Source organism: Oncorhynchus gorbuscha, linkage group LG22 (assembly GCF_021184085.1).
Source record: "Oncorhynchus gorbuscha isolate QuinsamMale2020 ecotype Even-year linkage group LG22, OgorEven_v1.0, whole genome shotgun sequence".
NCBI classification, from domain to species: domain Eukaryota; kingdom Metazoa; phylum Chordata; class Actinopteri; order Salmoniformes; family Salmonidae; genus Oncorhynchus; species Oncorhynchus gorbuscha.
The window spans coordinates 13,572,616-13,597,858 of record NC_060194.1 but is presented as its reverse complement, the minus strand read 5'-3'; the positions used below and the strand labels follow the sequence as shown (position 1 = coordinate 13,597,858).

The 25,243-nt window shown below is 43.3% G+C and overlaps 1 pseudogene; it reads left to right on the top strand.

Moving 5' to 3' along the window:
• The first annotated feature begins 161 nt into the window (after positions 1 to 161).
• LOC124009080 lies at positions 162 to 22,965 on the top strand (annotated as a pseudogene).
• The last annotated feature ends 2,278 nt before the right edge of the window (positions 22,966 to 25,243 follow it).

Below are 25,243 nucleotides of genomic sequence, written 5' to 3'. Positions count from 1 at the left end.
TTTACATGCAAAAATATAAATCATCTAAAAAATGTTTAAAAATGTAGCCTGTGGGACCTTTTGAATGACAAACATACATACCTAAATCCCATAATTCCTTACTCGAGTTTTGATTGGGTGTCATGTGACCTTACATAGAGGCTCCAGATCAAATCTAGGGTATGCTCGGCTGCTCCGTTCAGGCACTTGAAGACGGGAAAAGCAACGATGAAACCACGCAGAAGGTCAACAAGAAGTAAGTAGACAAATTCCTGTTTTAGTGAGTATCTTTTTTGCTTTAATTACCGTGCACTTCGCCGCGGAGTGCAAAGGTCGATTAAAGACCCGAATGTCCAGTGTTGAAAGGAGGCAATACAAAATATCCAAGGTTGAGCTGATTGTCTATTGAGGTAAATTTGCATTGGTTCCATTTTGATACATTTTCAAATACGGAAATGATGTTGACCTAATTTGCTACTTTTTATTCGCTCTATCCTATCATTCAGTGCACCAAATGTTTGTCTACATTTAATTTTTACCTTTATTTAACCAGGCAAGTCAGTTAAGAACATATTCTTATTTTCAATGACGGCCTGGGAACAGTGGGTTAACTGCCTGTTCAGGGCAGAATGACAGATTTGTACCTTGTCAGCTCGGGGGTTTGAACTCACAACCTTCCGGTTACTAGTCCAACACTAACCACTAGGCTACGCTGAATTGAAGTTGTGCTTGGCGTACGGATTCATGAGTACATTTCATGACTCATGAATATATTATCAGTTGAACATTGACCTTTTTAGAACAAATCATGCTAATCTGCAATCTATTCATCGGGTTTCTTGCTTATTAGGATCTCCAACGAGCACAAATTTGCCAGCAACAGTTAAACCAAAACAAACCAAACTGTCTTTCCAGGGGTAAGCAATATGAATGTCCTCTTGGAAACCTTTGTTCATTGTAATGTCCATCTATTACAACATGGAGGCATTTGTCAGACCGTTCATCTGACTTGCCCCCCGGGCGTCTCTGGTTCTGTGGGATGTCAACCAGGAGGGCATGAAGGAGACTGCAAGACTAGTGAAGGAGAAAGGGGCAACTAGGGTCCACTACTACCTGTGTGACTGCAGTGACAAGGCGAAGGTCTACAGAGTGGCTGACCAGGTAATCAATTGATGACTCATCTTCCATAAGGACTTTGATTACTTGATTATGGTGTATCTGGGACCGGGGGACCTGTACCGACCCTCAGTGATGAAGATTTTTCACCTGTTAGCAAGCATGCGTTCACCTATAAATGCAAACTGGGCAATTCCACGAACCAGAAATTATGCTTAAACTCAGATTATTAACTTTAAAATGTATACCAAACAAAAAACATTGATTTCAAAGTTTAACCACCCATACAACTCTATGCACAATGACTACTTTGAACAATTGACAGTAAATAAAATAAAAATGTTCCACTGGAAAACTGCAGAGCCAATGTTTGGTAACCAAAATTTGTATCTGCACAGTTCTTCCTGTAAATGTGTTTTTCAGAGTAAATGTTAAAAGTAGCCCTTGTGCATAGAGTTCTATGGATTGTTCAACTTTGAAATCAATGGTTTATGTTCGGTATACATTTTTAAAGGGAAAAATCTGAGTCTCAGCGTAATTCCGTTACAATGAACTTGCCCGGCTTTGTCTTATGCTGCTGGTGACTTGTTCATTATTACTACAGTCATCATGGAGGTTGACCAACCCCCCTTCTTTCCATTGTGTGTAGTAAACTGTCTGTCAAAGCTAACTGATGTTTGGAAAATCTATTGTGCTGGAGGCACGTTGAATGAATGGGAAACGAGGGAGTAGCTGGTTACCAAATGTCCAGTGTTGCTGAGAACGTAAGTAAAGCCACATGACAGATGGTGATTCCTTGCAAAACTAGAACAAAAAAATACCATGGTCTTTTGGATTTTCACAATGTAATCCATAGTATGCTCCTGTGGAGCAAAACAATTGTAATATGAAGCTTTACCCCTTGCCCTGTAATATGAGTAGTATTTCAATTAAATATTTAAAAAATAAATGTACCTTTTCAATAACTTTTTCAAAGTTAACACCTATTTTATACAGAGGAATTGGCATAGTAGGCAATGCAACAAATCACAGCACTCCTTTTACTTGCACATATCATTGCACATCCTGAAAATCAGTAACAGGGTGACCATTTTGAATCCATTTTCACATTCACTCTGTTGGTCATGTTCACAGATTGGATTATAACTCTAAAAGTAGCAGAGATCCCACTCTGGAACATTGATATGGCCATAGTGTGTTTAATAATACATAGAACAATTTGCTCAATCAAAAAATGTAAATTTTCTACATTAATGTTTAGACTTTTCAATATTCATAAATTAATGTAAGAATTGTTATTTAAATCAAAATACTACTCAGATTACAGAGCAAGCTTTGTAACACTTCCAGATGATCATTATGGAGTCTTAAAGGACGCCTGGGTAAGGACAAAATGTCACATTTGTACTTAAATTAATTATTTCTCAGTTATACTTTAAGATACAAATGTCGCATATACAGGTAACTGCCAAAATACAGTAAATATTTGAGTAAATGAGGCATACAAAGTATATTGAAAGCAGGTGCTTCCACAGCGGTGTAGTTCATGAGTTAACATCCCATCATGCTTAGGGTCATGTATAAAAATGCCCAGTGTTACTGAATATCCCGGTATGGCACAAGGTCGGTATGACAATCTGGATACCGCCCAAACCTACAAAACACCAGATGATGGAACAATGGTGTCACATCAAATGTGAAAGTCTGTTTTAAACTCCAGGCAATCTTTCAAAACCCCTTCAACCTGTTACCCATGGCCATAAGTACATAGCAACAATGTTAAATATTCCTTACCATAACTGGGTAGCCAGGATGTAAGAGACAAAGATGTCATGTGTGTTGATTCAACAGGTGTTTTTAAATGTTAAATCCTTACGTCTATTGACGCACCCGTGTGTCAATCTACTGTAAGTGACATAATTTTAAAAATCCCCATTCAAATCTATCAGTCTAAAATGGATATCTATGGGCTTGGTCTCATTCTACCGCATCCGCCTGTGTCTGCCTTCCACATCCGCGGAGGAAGGTGGCTGAGCTAAAGCGGTGCTTGTCAGATCATGAGACATCCCAAAAATCGGTCTTCTTACAAAATTTTTAGGCCTACAAACTAATATGACCACTATGGAACGATGGTGTTCTCCATTTTGCTCGACGACTCACCCACAAGCCCCACTGGACTCATTTGAAGTCTGTAAAGGGGATTCGTTAACTTCTGTCTGATGGGTTCTAACCGTATGACCTACAAACTACACTCATAATTTAACAATTTTATTCGTATTTACAGATGGCATACAAGTTTGTAATTAAGGCACATATAAGTTCAAATGTTCCAGAAGGAATTTCTGCCCCCCCCCCCCAAAAAAAACTAGATTTTATTTTCTTCAAGTTTACGTTCAAATGGCTCTCCTGTGAAGAAGTGATGTGCGTCATACGCCTAGTTTCCTGAAACGAGTCACAGAGGTTCTTTAAGATAGGAGACGATGCCAGACGCATGACGGAACCAACCCTATGAACTATGCCTGTGTAACATGTCTAATCAGTATATAAAGAAACTAAACGGGACTGCCCTGTGGGAGCTTCTGACAGACAATCACTATGGTGCATCAAGTTTGTTGGAACCTCTCCAGCATGCCGACAAAGAATGATTCATTTAAGATTGACTTTGAGTGTCCCTGTGTAAGAATTCTGACAATTTGGTGTCAACAAACAGAATGATTGAATCTGCCTGCGGAGCTTTCCAGTGGGGATCTGCGAGAAACCGGTGAGTGGCGCATTTTATGAAGCATTAGGGAAATTCCCGTCTGTGAGCTGTCCAGGAGGAGACGCATCAACCACAAACAAAAGAGGGACATGTCTTCTGATTTCAGTAAGTCAATTTAAATGAATCTCCCAAATATGTTGTTAAATAGAACATGAGTGAATATTTCAACACTGGTGAACACTGGTGTATAGGAGGAATTTGCGATGTAACACAAATATATAATGGGTTACTAGAGATAAAGATGAAGTAACAATATAAATAATAATAACAATATACAACTTGCACACCCACACAAAACTAAGGAGATGATTGTGGACTTCAGGAAACAGCAGAGGGAACACCCCCCCCTATCCACATCGATGGAACAGTAGTGGAGAGGGTAGTAAGTTTTAAGTTCCTCGGCATACACATCACAGACAAACTGAATTGGTCCACTCACACATTCAGCATTGTGAAGAAGGCGCAGCAGCGCCTCTTCAACCTCAGGAGGCTGAAGAAATTCAGCTCGTCACCAAAAGCACTCACAAACTTCTACAGATGCACAATCGAGAGCATCCAGGCGGGCTGTATCACCGTCTGGTACGGCAACTGCTCCGCCCACAACCGTAAGGCTCTCCAGAGGGTAGTGAGGTCTGCACAACGCATCACCGGGGGCAAACTACCTGCCCTCCAGGACACCTACACCACACGATGTTACAGGAAGGCCATAAAGATCCTCAAGGACAACAACCACCTGAGCCACTGCCTGTTCACCCTGCTATCATCCAGAAGGCGAGGTCAGTACAGGTGCATCAAAGCTGGGACCGAGAGACTGAAAAACAGCTTCTATCTCAAGGCCATCAGACTGTTAAACAGCCACCACTAACACTGAGTGGCTGCTGCCAACACACTGACACTGACTCAACTCCAGCCACTTTAATAATGGGAATTGATGGGAAATTATGTAAAATATATCACTAGCCACTTTAAACAATGTTACCTAATATAATGTTACATACCCTACATTATTCATCTCATATGCATACGTATATACTGTATATATAATCTACTGCATCCTTACGTAATACATGTATCACTAGCCACTAACTATGCCACTTTGTTTACATACTCATCTCATATGTATATACTGTACTCAATACCATCTACTGTATCTTGCCTATGCTGCTCTGTACCATCACTCATTCATATGTCTTTATGTACATATTCTTTATCCCCTTACAGTTGTGTCTATAAGGTAGTAGTTTTGGAATTGTTAACTAGATTACTTGTTGGTTATTACTGCATTGTCAGTACTAGAAGCACAAGCATTTCGCTACACTCACATTAACATCTGCTAACCATGTGTATGTGACAAATAAAATTTGATTTGAGTTCAGAGTGGTCCCTTTATGGATCATTTGATAAAGATAAGGTTAAACCATTATACGGGACTTGACTTACTCCTAACCAATAACTATAAATCCTTATGTGATTTTCTTCCACCCTGGTAATACATTTTGATATTAACCCCATACCCTGTTAAATAGAACCAATGCTTTTCTGTTAACTAAACTTAAGGCTACAATGTATTATACTCCTGATGGTGTTTTTCATTGAAATCCCGAATGATGACATTCTAAACCAATTCGTGAGTAGGCAAAATGGAAACTGCATCTGTTTCCCTGTCTATGCTGTCTCAGGTGCCAGACTTATTATGGACCGAGCGTGCTGTCTACACAGGACTGACAGACCGTGCCAACCCAGTTAATACATATGGATCCCTCCAAAGCATTACATGTTAATCTTAAAAGTGAATATCCAATAGAAATTTGAAAAAAATATATAAAGTAACATTGTTAGGGTAGGCTAAAAGGAAAACCAGAGGGGGGTGGACAAAGGTGTATCATTTTTGCTTTAAACCTTGCAATAGGGGAAAAAGCAGAACGTTGTTTGAGACTGATCCGTGTATATTAGTAGTAGTAGATTGAGAAGAGAGTCCTCATTGAAAGAAACAGATATGGAGATTAGTGAAAGTAACAAAGTGAATGGTCATTGGCTTTCAGATAGCACTCCAATAATGCGATGTCTTAGTAATTTGAAGAAGTAAAATGGAGGGATTGAGCATTGGGACATATATTAAGTTAGAGGACGCTCACTCTTTAAGGCCTGGTCCACTGCTCTTGTGTTTAAGTCATCTGTTGTTTGGGTTAGAGATAAGCTTCCATTGGAACAATAGATGGCCTCGAGTACACACTGAACTCAACAGGTTGTAAGAGAGACAGTGTGGGAATTTGGGACAGAGGTATGAATACGTTTTTGACAATTACTCCATTGTATAGTTTAGGTAGCACCAGTGATTTAAATAAGGTAATGTAATCTAAAACAATGTTTTTTCATTACGTTGAACTGTGTCGAGAATTACAGTAGATCCAAGTAAATGGTTTTAGTCCTGAATATTGAGCTGATAAGCCAGCACCAACTTTTTGAAGGTCTTAGTAGATTTGTAAATCAACAGGCTTCATATTGACATGTTTATCAATGATTATGTACTGTATCTCTCCCTTTGAAAGGCTTCCTAAGGCAAGTGCATTGGGAGAGCAGTTAAAGGTGCCCGGATCATTAACAAGTTTATAATTGATCAATAGTCCTATGTGTGCTTTCAGGCCACGTGAATGTCAGGGAGAGAGCGCTGCCCCTGAATGTGTGACACTTGTCACCTGACACCTGTCTCTGGTCTGTTTTACCATTACCTTATGAGATTATTAATGATTTCCTTTATGGAGTTGTAATTTTTTATTTTTTATTTAACAGGCAGTGTTGTTGTTTTTTTGGTACACATGAGTCACGATGTGAGTCACGATGTGAGTCATGTATCCAAAGGGGTATTACCGATCCCCTATGGTAAATATGCAAATTTGGTTCCCTGGGCCTCTGAAAAATATGCAAATAGCTTTTCTTCACACGCCTTCCAGTAAACAGAAAAATGTGTTGGTAATGGTTGAGTTACTCCAAATGGGTTGAAGTTTTCCCCACCTCGAGTGATGTTGTTTTGTTTTTATCTTGCTTCAATAACAAATTTCTCCAGATTGGGTCTGCTGGATGGTCGGGATTTCTCCCTAAGGATTAGCCCTCCGACTCCCTGACCCTGTAACTCTGCAATGAGATCGCCAAGATTACAACTGCTCCGGCATGGAGGACAGACGAGAGGAATAGCCACTTGCGCTAAACAGACCGACAGAAATATGCTCAGAGCTTCAGATGTGTTGAGTAAAATACACTTTTGAGGTAATGACGAAGGTGACCACAGATGATATCTAGATGCATGGAAGGGATAATTTGACCAAGAACTGGGTGAACCTCAACCTTCCCTAACCGGCTGAAGCAATGACGACAATGGCGTTCAGTATGGTCTTTCACCACTTCTACCGTGAGACCCGAGTCCAAGCCAACAACTTGTACACAGCATCCAGTCAAAACTATCAACTGCCTTTTCTCTCAGGAGTGCAACATGAGTCCATGTGGAGTGAGCATGGAGAAAGATCCATCCAAACACGCTGATGTACTGGTAGGAAAATGGACAAAGACATAATGGACTGTAAAGGACAGTGGCGGCTCAGGTGAGAGACATTATCAAGGGTCATCCACTTTGAACATGTGCCATTGGGAGGATGAACTGAAACACTACATTTACATTTACATTTAAGTCATTTAGCAGACGCTCTTATCCAGAGCGACTTACAAATTGGTGCATTCACCTTATGACATCCAGTGGAACAGCCACTTTACAATAGTGCATCTAAATCTTTTAAGGGGGGGGGTAGAATGATTACTTTATCCTATCCTAGGTATTCCTTAAAGAGGTGGGGTTTCAGGTGTCTCCGGAAGGTGGTGATTGACTCCGCTGTCCTGGCGTCGTAAGGGAGTTTGTTCCACCATTGGGGGGCCAGAGCAGCGAACAGTTTTGACTGGGCTGAGCGGGAACTGTACTTCCTCAGTGGTAGGGAGGCGAGCAGGCCAGAGGTGGATGAACGCAGTGCCCTTGTTTGGGTGTAGGGCCTGATCAGAGCCTGGAGGTACTGAGGTGCCGTTCCCCTCACAGCTCCGTAGGCAAGCACCATGGTCTTGTAGCGGATGCGAGCTTCAACTGGAAGCCAGTGGAGAGAGCGGAGGAGCGGGGTGACGTGAGAGAACTTGGGAAGGTTGAACACCAGATGGGCTGCGGCGTTCTGGATGAGTTGTAGGGGTTTAATGGCACAGGCAGGGAGCCCAGCCAACAGCGAGTTGCAGTAATCCAGACGGGAGATGACAAGTGCCTGGATTAGGACCTGCGCCGCTTCCTGTGTGAGGCAGGGTCGTACTCTGCGGATGTTGTAGAGCATGAACCTACAGGAACGGGCCACCGCCTTGATGTTAGTTGAGAACGACAGGGTGTTGTCCAGGATCACGCCAAGGTTCTTAGCGCTCTGGGAGGAGGACACAATGGAGTTGTCAACCGTGATGGCGAGATCATGGAACGGGCAGTCCTTCCCCGGGAGGAAGAGCAGCTCCGTCTTGCCGAGGTTCAGCTTGAGGTGGTGATCCGTCATCCACACTGATATGTCTGCCAGACATGCAGAGATGCGATTCGCCACCTGGTCATCAGAAGGGGGAAAGGAGAAGATTAATTGTGTGTCGTCTGCACACAATTTGGGTTGGATAATTTATCAGTAGTTATAATTATGATTTGGAAAGGCTTCTAGAGACAGATATGCCCCTAAAATGTGAGGAGAGCCACTAGATTGTAGCTTGGGCTATCCTTGCCCCAATCTCATTCCTTTCAAGGTTGGTGTGAAACTGTTATAACGTGTTCTCTCTCTTTCCTGTGAAAAACAAATATGCATGTACCCTAGACCAAATACGGGAGATAACTGGAAATGCTAAAATAATTGCGTAAACTGGCTCTGCAAAACAGAGGCTCGACTATCTTTTGGCAGGTCAAGGGGGCACTTGTGCAATCAATGGCAATGGATGTTGTACTTTTGTCCCAGATCACTCTTCTAATATGACTGATCTCGCCGAATACATTGCCACTGTTGCTGAGAATAATTCCCCACAACTGGAGTGGACACCTACAACTTGGTTGGAATCCCTGTTTGGAAGTTAGGGATCCCAAATTCCCAAATGGGCTGCGGCGTGTGTTTTTGTCTCTTAGTTTGTATAAATTGTGTTATTTAACATGCTGTGTGCGTGTAGTGTTAATAAATTCACTCCCATTTAATAGAAGTAACTTTGTTATGATAGTATTACCATACTAATTGGACTGTACAACCCAGAATGAAGGGATTGAAATGAAGTGTCTGGTTTTATGTGTTGATTTCCCTTACTTCAATAGAAATATGGTATGGAAGTATGGTATGGATATGGAAGTTAAAGAATATTTACCTTAAAATGTAATGATTTATTTTCATACGTGATAAAAGGGTGGATTGTGAATTTTACTTTGTACATGTTGTGGGAAAATGCTTACACAGGGACACTTGAAGTCAATCTTAAATGAGTAATCGTTTATTGTCAGCGCGTTGGAGAGATTCCAACCAACTCAATGCACCATAGTACACATGTCAATCAGGAGCTCTACCTGGGCAGACCCAGCAGTTGTCTTATATACGGCTATACACCGACAAGTTATATTTGCATGATTTAGCATAATTAATTAATCATTCCCGTTTTGTTTCATTTATGTGACCGACCAATACTGGTTCATAACATGTGACAGACCAACACCTCACGAGGCTTCTCTCTAAGCTGAGACCTTGAAACTGAGATGTCTTTCCTTTGTTCTCGACATGGTCTGAACGTACTGCAAAATTGCAGCTACTGATAAGAGGAAGATTTGTTCAGTCAACAACTTCAATGAACACATGGGTTTATAGAACATCACATGAATAGAACACAGAAATGTGTTATAAGAAAAGCACACATTAAAATTCCCGTTACATGCATCTTGTCTTTGGTGTCATAAACAATCCTTGGTTCCTACCTGTGCCTGGTAAAGATATGAGGGTGGCCGTCATGACCTCCTACTTTAGACTATTTGGCAGAACGCCCAGAATATGTTCTTTAAGATAGGAGAGGGTGCCAGACACATGACAGAACCAACCCTATGAACTATGCCTATGTAACGTGTCTGTAACCAGTATATAAGGGAACTAAACGGGACTGCCCCATGGGAGCTTCTGACAGATGTTCACTATGGTGCATCAAGTTTGTTGGAACCTCTCCAGTGAGCTGACAATAAAGAATGATTCATTTCAGATTGTTGAATTTCCACGACACCATACACACCATCTGCCCGGTACAGTTGAAACCGGGACTCATCTATGAAGAGCACACGATTCCAGTGTGCCAGTGGACATCGAAGGTGAGCATTTTTCCACTGAAGTCTGGGTTACAACGCCGAACTGCAGTCAGATCAAGACCCTGGTGAGGACGACAAGCACGCAGATAAGCTTTCCTGAGATGGTTTCTAAGGAAATACTTTGGTTGTGCAAACCCACAGTTTCATCAGCTGTATGGGTGGCTGGTCTCAGACGATCCCGCAGGTAAGAAGCCGGATGTGGAAGCCCTGGCTGGTTACACATACAGCAAAATTTTCTAAACACTTTGGAGACAGCTCATGGTGGAGAAATGAACATTACACTCTCTGGCAACAGCTCTGGTGGACATTCCTGCAGTCAGCATGCCAATTGCATGCTCCCTCAAACCTTGTTACATCTGTGGCATTGTGTTGTGACACAACTGCATATTTTAGAGTGGCCTTTTATTGTACCCAGTGCAAGGTACACCTGTGTAATGCTATTTAATCAGCTTCATGATATGTCACACCTGTCAGATGGATGGATAATCTTAGCAAAGGAGAAATACTCACTAACAGGGATGTAAACAAATTTGAGATAAATAAGCTTTTTGTGCATATGGAACATAAAAGGGTACTTTATTTCAGCTCATGAAACACAGGACAAACACTTTACATCACATATGTCAGAGTCAAGGCCCGCGGGCCACATCCGGCCCGCGAGAAGGTTTTTTACGGCCCCTGGGATGATCTTGATTTGTTATTAGAACCGGCCCGCAGACCGCAGCAAGCCGGCAGCCCGCAGATCTTTTACACGCACCAATACTACATTTCCCACAATGCAACGGTGACGCACCGAGCAGTAGGCTGCTTCATTTCAATATTTATTGGCACAGCAGTTGTCAGCATCACAGTAAAATTAACTTTCAGATACCCATCAAAAATGGCAAAACGGAAGGTGGACACTGAGAACCGGGGGTTTCAAACAAGGTGGGAGTCGGAGTATTTGTTCACGGAGGTAGCTGGAAAACCTGTGTGTCTTCTGTGTGGAGAAAGTGTGGCGGTACTGAAAGAGTATAATCTGAGACGACATTATGAAACGAAACACGCGGACAAAAACAAGAATATGGACATGGAACAAAGGCTACAAAAGGCAGAGGAATTAAAACGAGGCCTCAAATCTCGACAGGCTCTGTTCAAAAAAGCCAAATCACAAGGCCAGGCTGCTGTCAAGGCCAGTTTTATTTTGGCAGAAGAGATCGCTAAATCAGTCCGGCCATTTACGGAGGGGGATTTCATCAAAAACTGCATGATTAAAGTTTGTGACGAAGTTTGCCCAGAAAAAAGGCAACTCTTTTTAAATGTGAGTCTGAGCAGAAACACCATTGCCGAGAGAGTAGACCAGTTGTCCATCAATCTAAAAAGATTTCATTGCATATTCCTTGGCTGTGGATGAGAGCACCGACATTTCTGACATTGCCCAGTTGTCAATTTTCATCCGCGGAGTGGACTCCAGCCTAAGCGTGACAGAGGAGTTTTTGGCTTTACGTCCTATGCATGGCACAACTACGGGGCATGATTTGTATGAAGAGGTGTCAAGATGTGTAAATGAGATGGAGCTGCCTTGGGAAAAACTCGTGGGTTTGACAACCGACGGAGCACCTGCGATGTGTGGACACAGGAGCGGACTGGTGGCGAAGATACGGGAAAAGATGCAAGAGGAAAACGCGACAGGTGAGCTGACAGCTTATCATTGTATCATACACCAGGAAGCGTTGTGCGGTAAAGCCTTGAAAATGGAGCATGTAATGAGCATCATCACGCGCACAGTTAACTTTATCAGAGCCAAAGGTTTGAATCACCGCCAGTTCAAGGCATTTCTGACAGAGTTAGAAACGGAGCATGGTGATTTGCCTTATCACACAGAGGTGCGATGGCTAAGCCAGGGAAAGGTGCTTCAAAGATGTTTCGAGCTTCGTGAGGAGATTTGTCTGTTCTTGGACAGCAAAGGGAAAGACACAACACAACTCCGAGACGAAATGTTTCTGTGTGAAATGGCTTTTCTGTGTGACATTACGAGTCATCTGAATGCAATGAACTTGCAGCTGCAGGGTCGGGATCGTGTCATCTCTGATATGTACAGTACAGTGAAGGCATTTAAAACCAAACTGACTCTGTGGGAGACGCAGATGCGGAAAGAAAATTTGAGCCACTTTCCCAGCTGCCAGACCATGAAAGAGAAGCTCTCTACCAGTGCGTTCCCGAGCGCACAGTTGGCTGATAAAATAGGTATGCTTGCCGCTGACTTTCGACGCCGATTTGCTGACTTTGAAGCACAAAAAAGCAGGTTGGAACTGCTCGGTAACCCATTTGCTGTTGACGTGGAAAGCTCACCACCAAACCTCCAAATGGAGTTGATTGACCTCCAATGCAATGATGCACTGAGGGCAAAATATGCGGCAGTGGGTGCTGCGGAGTTCACCCGTTTCCTCCCCGACACAATGCCCCAGCTGCGCATCCAGGCTGCTCAAACGTTGTCTATGTTTGGCAGCACATACCTGTGTGAACAACTGTTTTCTTTGATGAACTTGAACAAAACATCACACAGAAGTCGACTTACTGCTGAACACCTCCACTCAATTCTGAGGATTTCCTCAGCTCAGAGCCTTACCCCGAACATTGATGAACTTGTGGAAAAGATGGGACACCACCAAGTATCACCCTCAACCTCAAACAAGTGAACATTACTGTGCAATCACATATTTAGAGTTTTTACTCAGTTCAAGTTTAAAAGTTAAAGTTTAATATTTGTTTTCACTGCATGTTACTTCTCCTTAAACAAAGTGTTGTTTTTGATTAATAGATTTTTGCACTTTATTTTATTGTATTTCAATCCAATTATATTTTTAAAATATTTCAGTTGAGTGGATGATAGAAAATTGCTATTATTGTTTTTTTCTTTGAAGTAAATTTAGCCCACTTTTGCTAAAATAGAAAATATAGGCTACTGATGGTGCCTTGAATACCGGTTTCTTTCATTTAATGTTCATGTTATGGGGATTTTTATATAAAGGAAATTTGTCTTTTGTGTCTGTTGAAAATTAAAGATTACTGACAGAGCCATAAGAAAATATTGCTTTATTTATCTGATCATATTGGAATATATTTGTTAGGTTTTCAGTAGGTTCAATTAGGTTCACTAGACTATATGCGTCATTTAAAAAATTTTCAATGAACATTCGAACAGTCCGGCCCTCGGCTTGTAGCTAAATTTTTTATTTGGCCCTCCGTCCATTTGACTTTGACACCCCTGCTTTACATGTTGCATTGGTATTTTTGTTCACTCTAACATGACAACTCTATGGAAAGGGGAGATGCTTATGAACACCATTCTCCATTTTGCTCTACGATCACAGAATTATGGAAGTAGTTTTGTGCCAATAAAAATAAGGGGTTAAATATGTCAAAAATGAATATTTATAGAGATTTCTTGTATCTCCTAGATATAGGATAGATGCTACTGTCATTTTTTGCTATTTATAAATGATATTCAATGCTTTTTATGGGCTAGTAGTAGTAAAAGACAAATTGTCATGTTTTGTCATATATTGTCATGTCTTGTCCTTGTGCTTTCTCTTCTATTCGTTTCCCCCTGCTGGTCTTATTAGGTTTCTTTCCCTCTCTCTCTATCCCTCTCTCTCTCTATCGTTCCGTTCCTGCTCCCAGCTGTTCCTCATTCGTCCTAACTACCTCGTTTACTCTTTCACACCTGTCCCCTATTTTGCCCTCTGATTAGAGTCCCTATTTCTCCCTCTGTTTCTGCGTCTGTCCTTGTCGGATCCTTGTTTGATGTTTGCTGTGCTGTGTTCTTGTTCCGTCGTGTTTTTGCCTTCTTCAGATGCTGCGTGTGAGCAGGTGTCTATATCAGCTACGGCCTGCGCCTTCCCGAAGCGACCTGCAGTCTGTGGTCGCATCCCCTGTTGTTCCCCTCTACTGACTAGAGGGTTTCAGTTTTCCTGTTTGGACTTCACCTGTGATAGTATCCAGAATTATCGTTTTGTTAAAGACTGGAATAAAGACTCTGTTTCTGTTAAGTCGCTTTTGGGTCCTCATTCACCAGCATAACAGAAGGATCCGACCAAGAATGGACCCAGCGACTACGGATTCTCTCTACTCTGCTGTCGAGTTCCAGGGAGCGATGCTAGACAGACACGAACAGGAATTGTCTGCTGCTCGACATGCCGTTGAGACCCTGGCCGCCCAAGTCTCCGGCCTCTCGGAGGAGATTCACAATCTCCGCCTCGATCCACCGGTTACCTCCTGGGCTTCCGGGTCTCCGGAGCCCAGAATTAATAACCCACCGTGCTACTCTGGGGAGCCTACTGAATGTCGCTCGTTCCTTACCCAGTGTGATATAGTGTTCTCTCTCCAACCCCACACGTACTCCAGGGGTATTGCTCGGATCACCTACGTCATATCACTCCTTACTGGACGGGCTCGGGAGTGGGGCACAGCTATCTGGGAGGCAAGGGCTGAGTGTACTAACGAGTATCAGAACTTTAAAGAGGAGATGATACGGGTTTTTGATCGTTCTGTTTTTGGGAAAGAAGCTTCCTGGTCCCTGTCTTCCCTATGTCAAGGTAATCGATCCATAACGGATTACTCTATAGAGTTTCGCACTCTTGCTGCCTCCAGTAACTGGAACGAGCAGGCGTTGCTCGCTCGTTTTCTGGAGGGACTCCACGCTAAGGTTAAGGATGAGATTCTCTCCCGGGAGGTTCCATCCAGCGTGGATTCTTTGATTGAACTCGCTATTCGCATTGAACGACGGGTAGATCTTCGTCACCGAGCTCATGGAAGAGAGCTCGCGTTAACTGTGTCCCCCTCTCCCCGACACTACCATCTTTCCCCACTGACTCAGGTGTTGAGCCCATGCAGCTGGGGGTATTCGCATCTCGACTAAGGAGAGGGAACGGAGAATCACCAACCGCCTCTGTCTCTATTGCGGTTCCGCTGGTCATTTTGTCATTTCATGTCCAGTTAAAGGCCAGAGCTCATCAGTAAGCGGAGGGCGACTGATAAGCGCTACTACTCTGTCCTCTCCGTCAAGTACCTGTACTACCTTGCCGGTCCATCTACGCTGGACCGGATCGGCAGCTTCCTGCAGTGCATTAATAGACTCTGGGGCGGAGGGCTGTTTTATGGACGAAGCCTGGGCTCGGGAACATGACATTCCTCTCAGACAGTTAGGGGAGCCCACGGTCATGTTCGCCTTGGATGGTAGTCCTCTCCCCAGTATATTATGTGAAACACTACCTTTAACCCTCACAGTATCCGGTAACCATAGTGAGACCATTTCTTTTTAAATTTTTTGTTCACCTTTTACACCTGTTGTTTTGGGTCATCCCTGGCTAGTGTGTCATAATCCTTCTTTTGATTGGTCTAGTAATTCTATCCTTTCCTGGAACGTTTCTTGTCATGTGAAATGTTTAATGTCTGCTATTCCTCCTGTTTCTTCTGCTCCCTCTTCACAGGAGGAACCTGGTGATTTGACAGGAGGGCCGGAGGAATATCATGATCTGCGCACGGTCTTCAGTCGGTCTAGAGCCACCTCCCTTCCTCCTCACCGGTCGTATGATTGTTGTACTGATCTCCTCAAGAAGCGTTTTGCATCCGCTCCTATCCTTGTTGCACCTGACGTCACTAAACAGTTCATTGTCGTGGTAGACGCGTCGGGGGTGGGCATGGGAGCCATTCTGTCCCAGCGCTCCCATACTGACGATGGGGTCCACCCTTGCGCGTATTTTTCTCATCGCCTGTCGCCGTCGGAACGTAACTATGATGTGGCTAACCGCGAACTGCTCGCCATCCGTTTAGCCCTAGGCGAATGGCGACAGTGGTTGGAGGGGGCGACCGTTCCTTTTGTCGTTTGGACTGACCAAAAGAACCTTGAGTACATCCGTTCTGCCAAACGACTCAATGCGCGTCAAGCTCGTTGGGCGTTGTTTTTCGCTCGTTTCGAGTTCGTGATTTCTTATCGCCCGGGTACTAAGAACACCAAGCCTGATGCTTTATCCCGTCTCTTCAGTTCTTCTGTAGCGTCTACCGACCCCGAGGGGATTCTCCCTGAGGGGCGTGTTGTCGGGTTGAATGTCTGGGGAATTGAGAGACAGGTCAAGCAAGCACTCACTCACACTCCGTCGCCGCGCGCTTGTCCTAGTAACCTTCTTTTCGTTCCTGTCTCTACTCGTCTGGCTGTTCTTCAGTGGGCTCACTCTGCCAAGTTAGCTGGCCACCCCGGCGTTCGGGGTACGCTTGCTTCTATTCGCCTGCAGTTTTGGTGGCCTACTCAGGAGCGTGACACGCGCCGTTTCGTGGCTGCTTGTTCGGACTGCGTGCAGACTAAGTCCGGTAACTTTCTTCCTGCTTCTGCTCTTGGCCTTGCTGGGTCTCAGTCTGTCCCCAGCCACCGCATCTCTCCTGCCCTTGCTGTGTCTCAGTCTGTCCCCTGCCACCGCATCTCTCCTGGTCCTGCTCCTGCACTTGCCGTGTCTCAGTCTGTCCACAGCCACCGCCTCTCTCCTGTTCCTGGTCTTAGCCTTGCTGTGTCTCAGTCTGTCCCTAGTTGTTACTCTCCTGGCCTGTTTGGTCCTGATTGCTCTAACGCTTACAGTTCTCTACCCGTGTCTCATTTTTATAAGAGTTATTGCCCTAGATTCCCTCTTCATCGTCTCCCGTTACGGTCCTGAGGAGAGGAGTTGGGTTCTTTCTCGGGACGTGTTGGACCGTTCGTTGATCAATGATTTCCTCCGTTGCCGCCAGGGTTCCTCCTCGAGTGCGCCAGGAGGCGCTCGGTGAGTGGGGGGGTACTGTCATGTTTTGTCATATATTGTCATGTCTTGTCCTTGTGCTTTCTCTTCTATTCGTTTCCCCCTGCTGGTCTTATTAGGTTTCTTTCCCTCTCTCTCTATCCCTCTCTCTCTCTATCGTTCCGTTCCTGCTCCCAGCTGTTCCTCATTCGTCCTAACTACCTCGTTTACTCTTTCACACATGTCCCCTATTTTGCCCTCTGATTAGAGTCCCTATTTCTCCCTCTGTTTCTGCGTCTGTCCTTGTCGGATCCTTGTTTGATGTTTGCTGTGCTGTGTTCTTGTTCCGTCGTGTTTTTGCCTTCTTCAGATGCTGCGTGTGAGCAGGTGTCTATATCAGCTACGGCCTGCGCCTTCCCGAAGCGACCTGCAGTCTGTGGTCGCATCCCCTGTCCCCTCTACTGACTAGAGGGTTTCAGTTTTCCTGTTTGGACTTCACCTGTGATAGTATCCAGGATTATCGTTTTGTTAAAGACTGGAATAAAGACTCTGTTTCTGTTAAGTCGCTTTTGGGTCCTCATTCACCAGCATAACACAAATTCAATATTTTTGGGGGATACCTAAAGGTTTTACTAAAATTCAAAATCGAATAACTAAATAATGAGCCATGGTATCTTAAAACCATTCTATATGTTAGTTTAGTATACTAACCCCCCCCCCCCAAATGACTTAGACTTTCAGAGGATTTATTAACACATCTATGTTCAGGTCAAGAGAGAGGTGGGGGATGTGAGCATTCTCATAAACAACGCTGGCATCGTCACAGGCAGGAATTTCATGGACGCGCCAGACTCCCTCATTGAGAAAATCATTGAAGTAAACACCATGGCTCACTTGGGTGAGCTAATGTGCTTACAGCTCACATCTGCTACACTGACATCAACACAAATATCTTGTTGGTTTTCCCTCTCTTGCTGTCTTTATCAATGCAGGCATTGAAATGTGAAAGTTATATCCTAAATCATCTCCCTTATTGTGGCAATTCCACTCACTCTACCTCCAGTGAACACAGATCTGAAGCAAACTGAAATTCATATTTCATTGTGGAAGTTCTTATCCTGATTTCTTCTCCTTTATCTCTAGACTTATAAAGCCTTCCTCCCAGCGATGACTGTCAACAACCATGGTCACCTGGTCAGTGTTGCTAGCACAGCGGGTCTGATTGGTGTCAATGGACTAGCAGGTAAATCACTTACTATGCATGTGTGTGCATGACTTACTCCAATGTTCCTCAATACTGGTCCTGGAGAGCAACGGTGTACAGGCTTTTGTTCCCGTCCAGCACCAAGAAACCTGAACGCTAATCAATGTTTGACTGACTAAATCAGATGTGTTGGTGCAGGGCAAGAACAAAGCCTACACTGCCTGTAGCCTAGCCTGGAAACGCAACATTGAATTTCATGGAGAGCATCGCTGCACAGCTATGTTCGATCGAGTTCAAAACCGGGCTCTGGCTGTGCCACTCAAGGACATTCAGAGACTTGTCCCAAAGCCCCTCTTGCATTTTCCTGGCTGTGTGCTTAGGGTTGTTGTCCTGTTGGAAGGTGAACCCTCGCCCCAGTCTGAGGTCCTGAGTGCTCTCTAGCAGGTTTTCATGAATAAAGGATCTCTCTGTACTTTGCTCCGTTCATCTTTCCCTCAATCCCGACTAGTCTCCCAGTCCCTGCCGCTGAAAAACATTCCCACAACATGATGCTGCCACTACCATTTTTTAAAAATATATATTTTTTAAACTTTATTTAACTAGATAAGTCAGTTAAGAACAAATTCTTATTTTCAATGACGAACAGTGGGTTAACTGCCTGTTCGGGGGCAGAAAGACACCGTAGGGATGATGCCAGGTTTCCTCCAGACGTGATGCTTGGCATTCAGGCCAAAGAGTTCAATCCTTTTTTCACCAGACCAGAGAAGCTTGTATCTCATGGTCTAAAAGTCTTTAGGTGTCTTTTGTCAAACTCCAAACTCAAAGTGGGCTGTCATGTGCCTTTTACTGAGGAGTGGCTTCCTTCTGGCTTCCGTCTGGCCCCTCTACCATAAAGGATTGATTGGTGGAGTGTTGCAGAGATTGTTGTCCTTCTGAAAGGTTCTCCCATCTCCACAGAGGAACTCTGGAGCTCTGTCAGAGTGACCTTCAGGTTCTTGGTCACCTCCCTGACCGAGGCCCTTCTCCCCCGATTCCGCAATTTGGCCTGGCGGCCAGCTCTGGGAAGAGTCTTGTTGGTTCCAACCTTTTTGCATTGAAGAATGATGGAGGCCACTGTGTTCTTGGGGACTTTCAATGCAGCCGAAATGTTTTGGTACCCTTCCCCAGATCTGTGCCTCGACACAATCCTGTCTCTGAGCTCTACGGGCAATTCTTTCAACCTCATGGCTTGGTTTTTGACATGCACTGTCAACTGTGGGACCATATACAGAAAGGTGTGCCTTTCCAAATCATGTCCAATCAATTGAATTTACCACAAATGAACTCCAATCAAGTTGTAGAAACTTGTCATCATGGGGTATTGTGTGTAGATTGATATTTTTTAAAAAGTAATACATTTTGGAATAAGGCTGTACAGCAAAGGGTTCAAGGACAATGCAATTCCACAATTTAGTTAGTATTATCTTGATGTGGAGACCTGTTTTATATATCCTCTATGTTGTAGTGTTTTACTTCTATTTCTCTATTTTCTTTATCTGATTGTTGGGAAGGGCCTGTAAGTAAGCATTTCACTGTTAGTCCACACCTGTTTACGAATATTGACGAATTCAATTTGATTTGAGACCTTTGTTTAACCTGCTCTACTGTATGCCAACGCATGTGTTTCTCTCCTGGTAGATTACTGTTTCCAGCAAGTTTGCTGCTATTTGCTTTGCTGAGTCTGTCGCTCTGGAGCTGCTGGCAACGGGGAAGGATGGTGTCAAGACTACCATGGTGTGTCCACACTTCATGAACACTGGTATGTTCGATGGCTGCAATTCTAAGTTATCTGCCATAAGAAGTGTTACTGTATATGGGATTACATTTCCCACTTTAAAGTTGCCATTGTGTTTATAAGAGGTTATTATCCTCATTGCATATTTGTAATAGTTTTACTCATGAAAAGTTTGAGATGACCCTGCTGAAGGATATTTATTCATCCATGAATAAATGAATATGCAATCCCTTTAAGAGCCAGGGCCAGTTCTGTTTTTATGGGACATGAAACTGAACAAGAGACTTTTTAAATTGAGATTGGTTTTATGAAGCGTGAAATGGAAGGCCTTGTCTCGGCATTGACAGGGTGGAATTGACGATTGTGTTATGACATTAGTAACGAAGGTGCTGGGAGACTTCCTCTCTTGGCGTGTGTACACAATCACTATCAACAACAAACATGTAAGTACTTACTTTACACTAGACGAAATGCTGCTTACTGTGGACTGGTGGCCTCTGTTGTTGCCTATCCTGGATCCAGACTAAGTAGGTTGCCCTCAGGTAGGTTGCCCTCAGTCTAGTTCTCTAGCCTGCCTCCCCACCTAAAGTAGATTAAAGTATTTCAATGGTTAATATCGGCCCTAGATGTCACTTTTGCTTTTGCAGCTTGTTTTTACTGTTCCTGATCCAAGATAGGCTGTTAGTATGAGTCTTCAGACAGGCCAGGTGTCCTAAAGTGGTCAGATTACAGTAGACCATGTATGGTAGGGATTTACGGATGGACCAAATGGTCACAGGTGGCTTGAGTAAGGTCAATAGGTTAAGTTGACCAGACGTCCCTGATCTCCGGGGACAGCCCATAGTTTTGGTAGCCTGTCATCGGCCAGAGCTGTCTGCCCCCCCCCCCCAAGAAAAAAAATGTGCAATTCTGAAGTTAAACGGAGGCTGGCTGTTTGATAAATGATACATTGTAACCACCGTATGAGCAACCATGGCCAGAAAGTGCATTCAACACCATAGGCTACCGGACTTTATAGGCTAAGATAACTGTGGAGGGGTAATACATTTTGGGGTTATAATTCACCACGCGCTCTCACCACTGGTGTCCCCCAGGGCTCTGTTCTAGGCCCTCTCCTATTCTCGCTATACACCAAGTCACTTGGCTCTGTCATAACCTCACATGGTCTCTCCTATCATTGCTATGCAGACGACACACAATTAATCTTCTCCTTTCCCCCTTCTGATGACCAGGTGGCGAATCGCATCTCTGCATGTCTGGCAGACATATCAGTGTGGATGACGGATCACCACCTCAAGCTGAACTTCGGCAAGACGGAGCTGCTCTTCCTCCCGGGGAAGGACTGCCCGTTCCATGATCTCGCCATCACGGTTGACAACTCCATTGTGTCCTCCTCCCAGAGCGCTAAGAACCTTGGCGTGATCCTGGACAACTCCCTGTCGTTCTCAACTAACATCAAGACGGTGGCACGTTCCTGTAGGTTCATGCTCTACAACATCCGCAGAGTACGACCCTGCCTCACACAGGAAGCGGCGCAGGTCCTAATCCAGGCACTTGTCATCTCCCGTCTGGATTACTGCAACTCGCTGTTGGCTGGGCTCCCTGCCTGTGCCATTAAACCCCTACAACTCATCCAGAACGCCGCAGCCCGTCTAGTGTTCAACCTTCCCAAGTTCTCTCACGTCACCCCGCTCCTCCGCTCTCTCCACTGGCTTCCAGTTGAAGCTCGCATCCGCTACAAGACCATGGTGCTTGCCTACGGAGCTGTGAGGGGAACGGCACCTCAGTACCTCCAGGCTCTGATCAGGCCCTACACCCAAATAAGGGCACTGCGTTCATCCACCTCTGGCCTGCTCGTCTCCCTACCACTGAGGAAGTACAGTTCCCGCTCAGCCCAGTCAAAACTGTTCGCTGCTCTGGCTCCCCAATGGTGGAACAAACTCCCTCACGACGCCAGGACAGCGGAGTCAATCACCACCTTCCGGAGACACCTGAAACCCCACCTCTTTAAGGAATACTTAGGATAGGATAAAGTAATCCTTCTCACCCCCCCTTAAAATATTTAGATGCACTATTGTAAAGTGGCTGTTCCACTGGATGTCATAAGGTGAATGCACCAATTTGTAAGTCGCTCTGGATAAGAGCGTCTGCTAAATGACTTAAATGTAAATGTAAATGTAATTAATACAAGGATTGGACAGGACTGTGGGGAAAATAGATAGTTAAATATAGTTCCATGCCATTTAAATAATCAATATATATCAGCAACACCCCCTCCTTGTGTAACAGCAAGGAAAGTTAGAGGCACAACATTACCAATACCAGGAGGTTAGATTTTTTGGGGACCGTATGATAATTATAATGATATATAATTATAAGGGTTTAGAAACATGTTATATTCTTAATGACATACTGACTCCAAAATGACACACCATTATTTACCATTGATTTCTATTGGGCACAAAATAATCTGAAACGCAATTTAAACAACCAAAAACCCCCACGCTTTAAGACAATAGTCAAACATTTTCATACCGTTAGTGTATGTGGACCTAAGCTTTTGAGCTGGGTTGCCAAGCAACAGAACTTTAGTATTTTGACTATGGACAAATGCATAGCCAGGCTAAACTGCGAGCACTTATGAAGTGTGCTACTCAATAAGATCAGATATAGTCTAGATAAACGTATGTTTACAAAAATGCGATGTTTCTTCACTAGAATAAGGAATACTACATTCAATAACGTGGTTTTCTTCAGATATTGCGAGACACACTGGTTGTTATTTGGGAGCACACATTAATGATCACAGGTTCTAGTTGAAAACTTCACTTCTGATCCGCTATAGATGGTTATTTATCCAAGAGAGTTGATAATGCACAAATGGTGACGTGAGTATTTAATAAAGTGGCTGACCTTTCCTCACCGTGTCCTCGTAGTTCCTTGAGGTGGAAGCAGACGGCTCTCCTGGGGAAGTACCTGGGTTGCCTTCGAGAACACAGAGCACTATGAGACAACATGCCTTAAGCCGCGTCGGTCCCTTGCACGCTGCTTGGCCCACGTTTAACCGATGGCCATTGCCAACACACAACTCAGACTGTGAATTGTGCTTTCTGTTCCATTCGAAGCCATTCGATATGAGCATCAGCATCAGCGTCATTGGCTACCGATAGCAAAGTGTAGATTTGTGGTTTTAACAGCTGTCTGCATTTCACACTGTTTGAAGACTCCAAGGGGATATTTCTTATTATAACATAATTTTCCAACATTTGGATAATGGCTCTAGGTAAATTGTCCGCATTCAATTTTCACCAGATGGGCAATGGGAGGTATCAGGGAATTCCATCTGCATAGTGTTGGTGCATCATCATTGTTACAAAAGTTAAGATTCGGACACTTTTTTACTTATTTATTTGTGATAAACAGACGTCACCAAAAGCCCTGCTGAAGGATTTTACATAACGATATATTTTAGGGAACTAGTGAGTGAAGGAGTTGATTATTCCAAAAACATTTTTACTACTGCATTACAGAAATATGTCAAAGCTGTTTGAATGTGCCTAATGCCACTGTAAAATTAAATGCATTATTGTGCATAAATAAAAAACTAGATATGCAGTTTTGGGGTTGTGGATGGGTGTGAGTATGTTGAACTTTTTATATGGCCATAATTCTGAATCCCCTTGGGATATGTGAATACTCGAAAAAATTTAATAAATATTTTGTACGTTTTTGTCTCCTGATAGTCTGCGATCATTCAGCAAACCAAAGTCATACCCAGTGCAAACCTAGTCGGTGCTAAGACAGTAGTTACTGGGGTGTATTCAGTTTGTTTTAACTATCTGATGCACAACTGGTATGATTCTCATTCTATGGCCATATGTTATTATCTACACACATCTACATTTTTATCTAAACTTCCTGTAACATTGTACCCTCCTGAACAAGCCCCTGGCGATGGGGGAACAGTTTTTGCTGTAAGAGCTGGGCCATTTGGGTACTGACACTCAGCTTGACCTCTCTACAACCTAATCAGATGGCTACTGGAAACAAAAATCCTCAAGTCATTGGCTTAATTTGCATATTTTGCATATTCAACAACTTACAAAAGAATTTAAGCTGAAGTTGGGATTTTAATTTAGAAATAAGGCCTGTTTTTCATTTGAAGCCAGAAGGAGGCTAGTATCAGCAACATTTTATATATGAATGCTTCTGCTCAGTGTTTGAGATCAATTGACACGCTTTACCATGGAGCACTGAGATGTATTTCAAACTGCAAAACCCTTACCGCACCACTGCACTTCATATACAAGGGTTGGCTGGCCTTCTCTAGTCAATCGTAGGCTCAGTCACTGGAACAATTTATTTATAAAGCCATTTTGGGTTTACTACCATTTTATTTGGCCATTTTTATTGTTCAGAAATGTGGTGGGTACTCGCTTCGTTCGGCAGGAGTTTATCCCGCTAACTGTTCCAAATGTCCAAACTGAATTTAGTAAAATAGCTTTTATGTACTCTGCACCATCGGCTTGGAACGCCTTACAAAATACTTTTAAACTGGAAGAACTTGTCCCGATTGGTGTTTTTAAATGTGACATACCAGTCCCTGATATGTCAATGTTTTTAATTAGCTGTTTTATGATTTTGTTATACTCTTGTGAATTCTATGTTTTTTTCAATAGATTACCTGTAGTTTTTCATGTTGTCTTTCTGTAATTGTGTAATGACTTGGTGCTGCCTATCTGGGACAGGACTCTCTTGAAAAAGGGATTTCAAATCTCAATGAGCCCTTCCTGGTTAAATAAAGTTTCAATAAATCAAATAAATATTTCATGACAATATTATACAGCCCAGGGCATATTGCATCAAGAGATCATATCAGTTTGTTTTGAAAATATCAAATATTTCATTCTAAGTTCATTTATTTTGCAGCGCCATCAAAAGGTCTTCAATCTGCTTTCTATATAACAGGGTCCTCAGATGTTTAAGTATAGTATGACAATGGCATGTACAGTACTTGCATGAGTACATCTGAATAATATGATACTTAATGTCTAGTATACAGTGCATTCGGAAATTTTTCAGACCCCTTGACTCTCCCCATTTTGTTGCGTTAGCCTTATTCTAAAATGGATTAAATCGTTTTTTCCCCTCAATCTACACACAATAGCCCATAATGACAAAGCAAAAGGTTTTAGACATTTTAGCACATTTTGTTAAAGATAAACCTATCACATTTACATAAGTATTCAGACCCGGTTCTTTGAACACCTTTGGCTTCCATTACAGC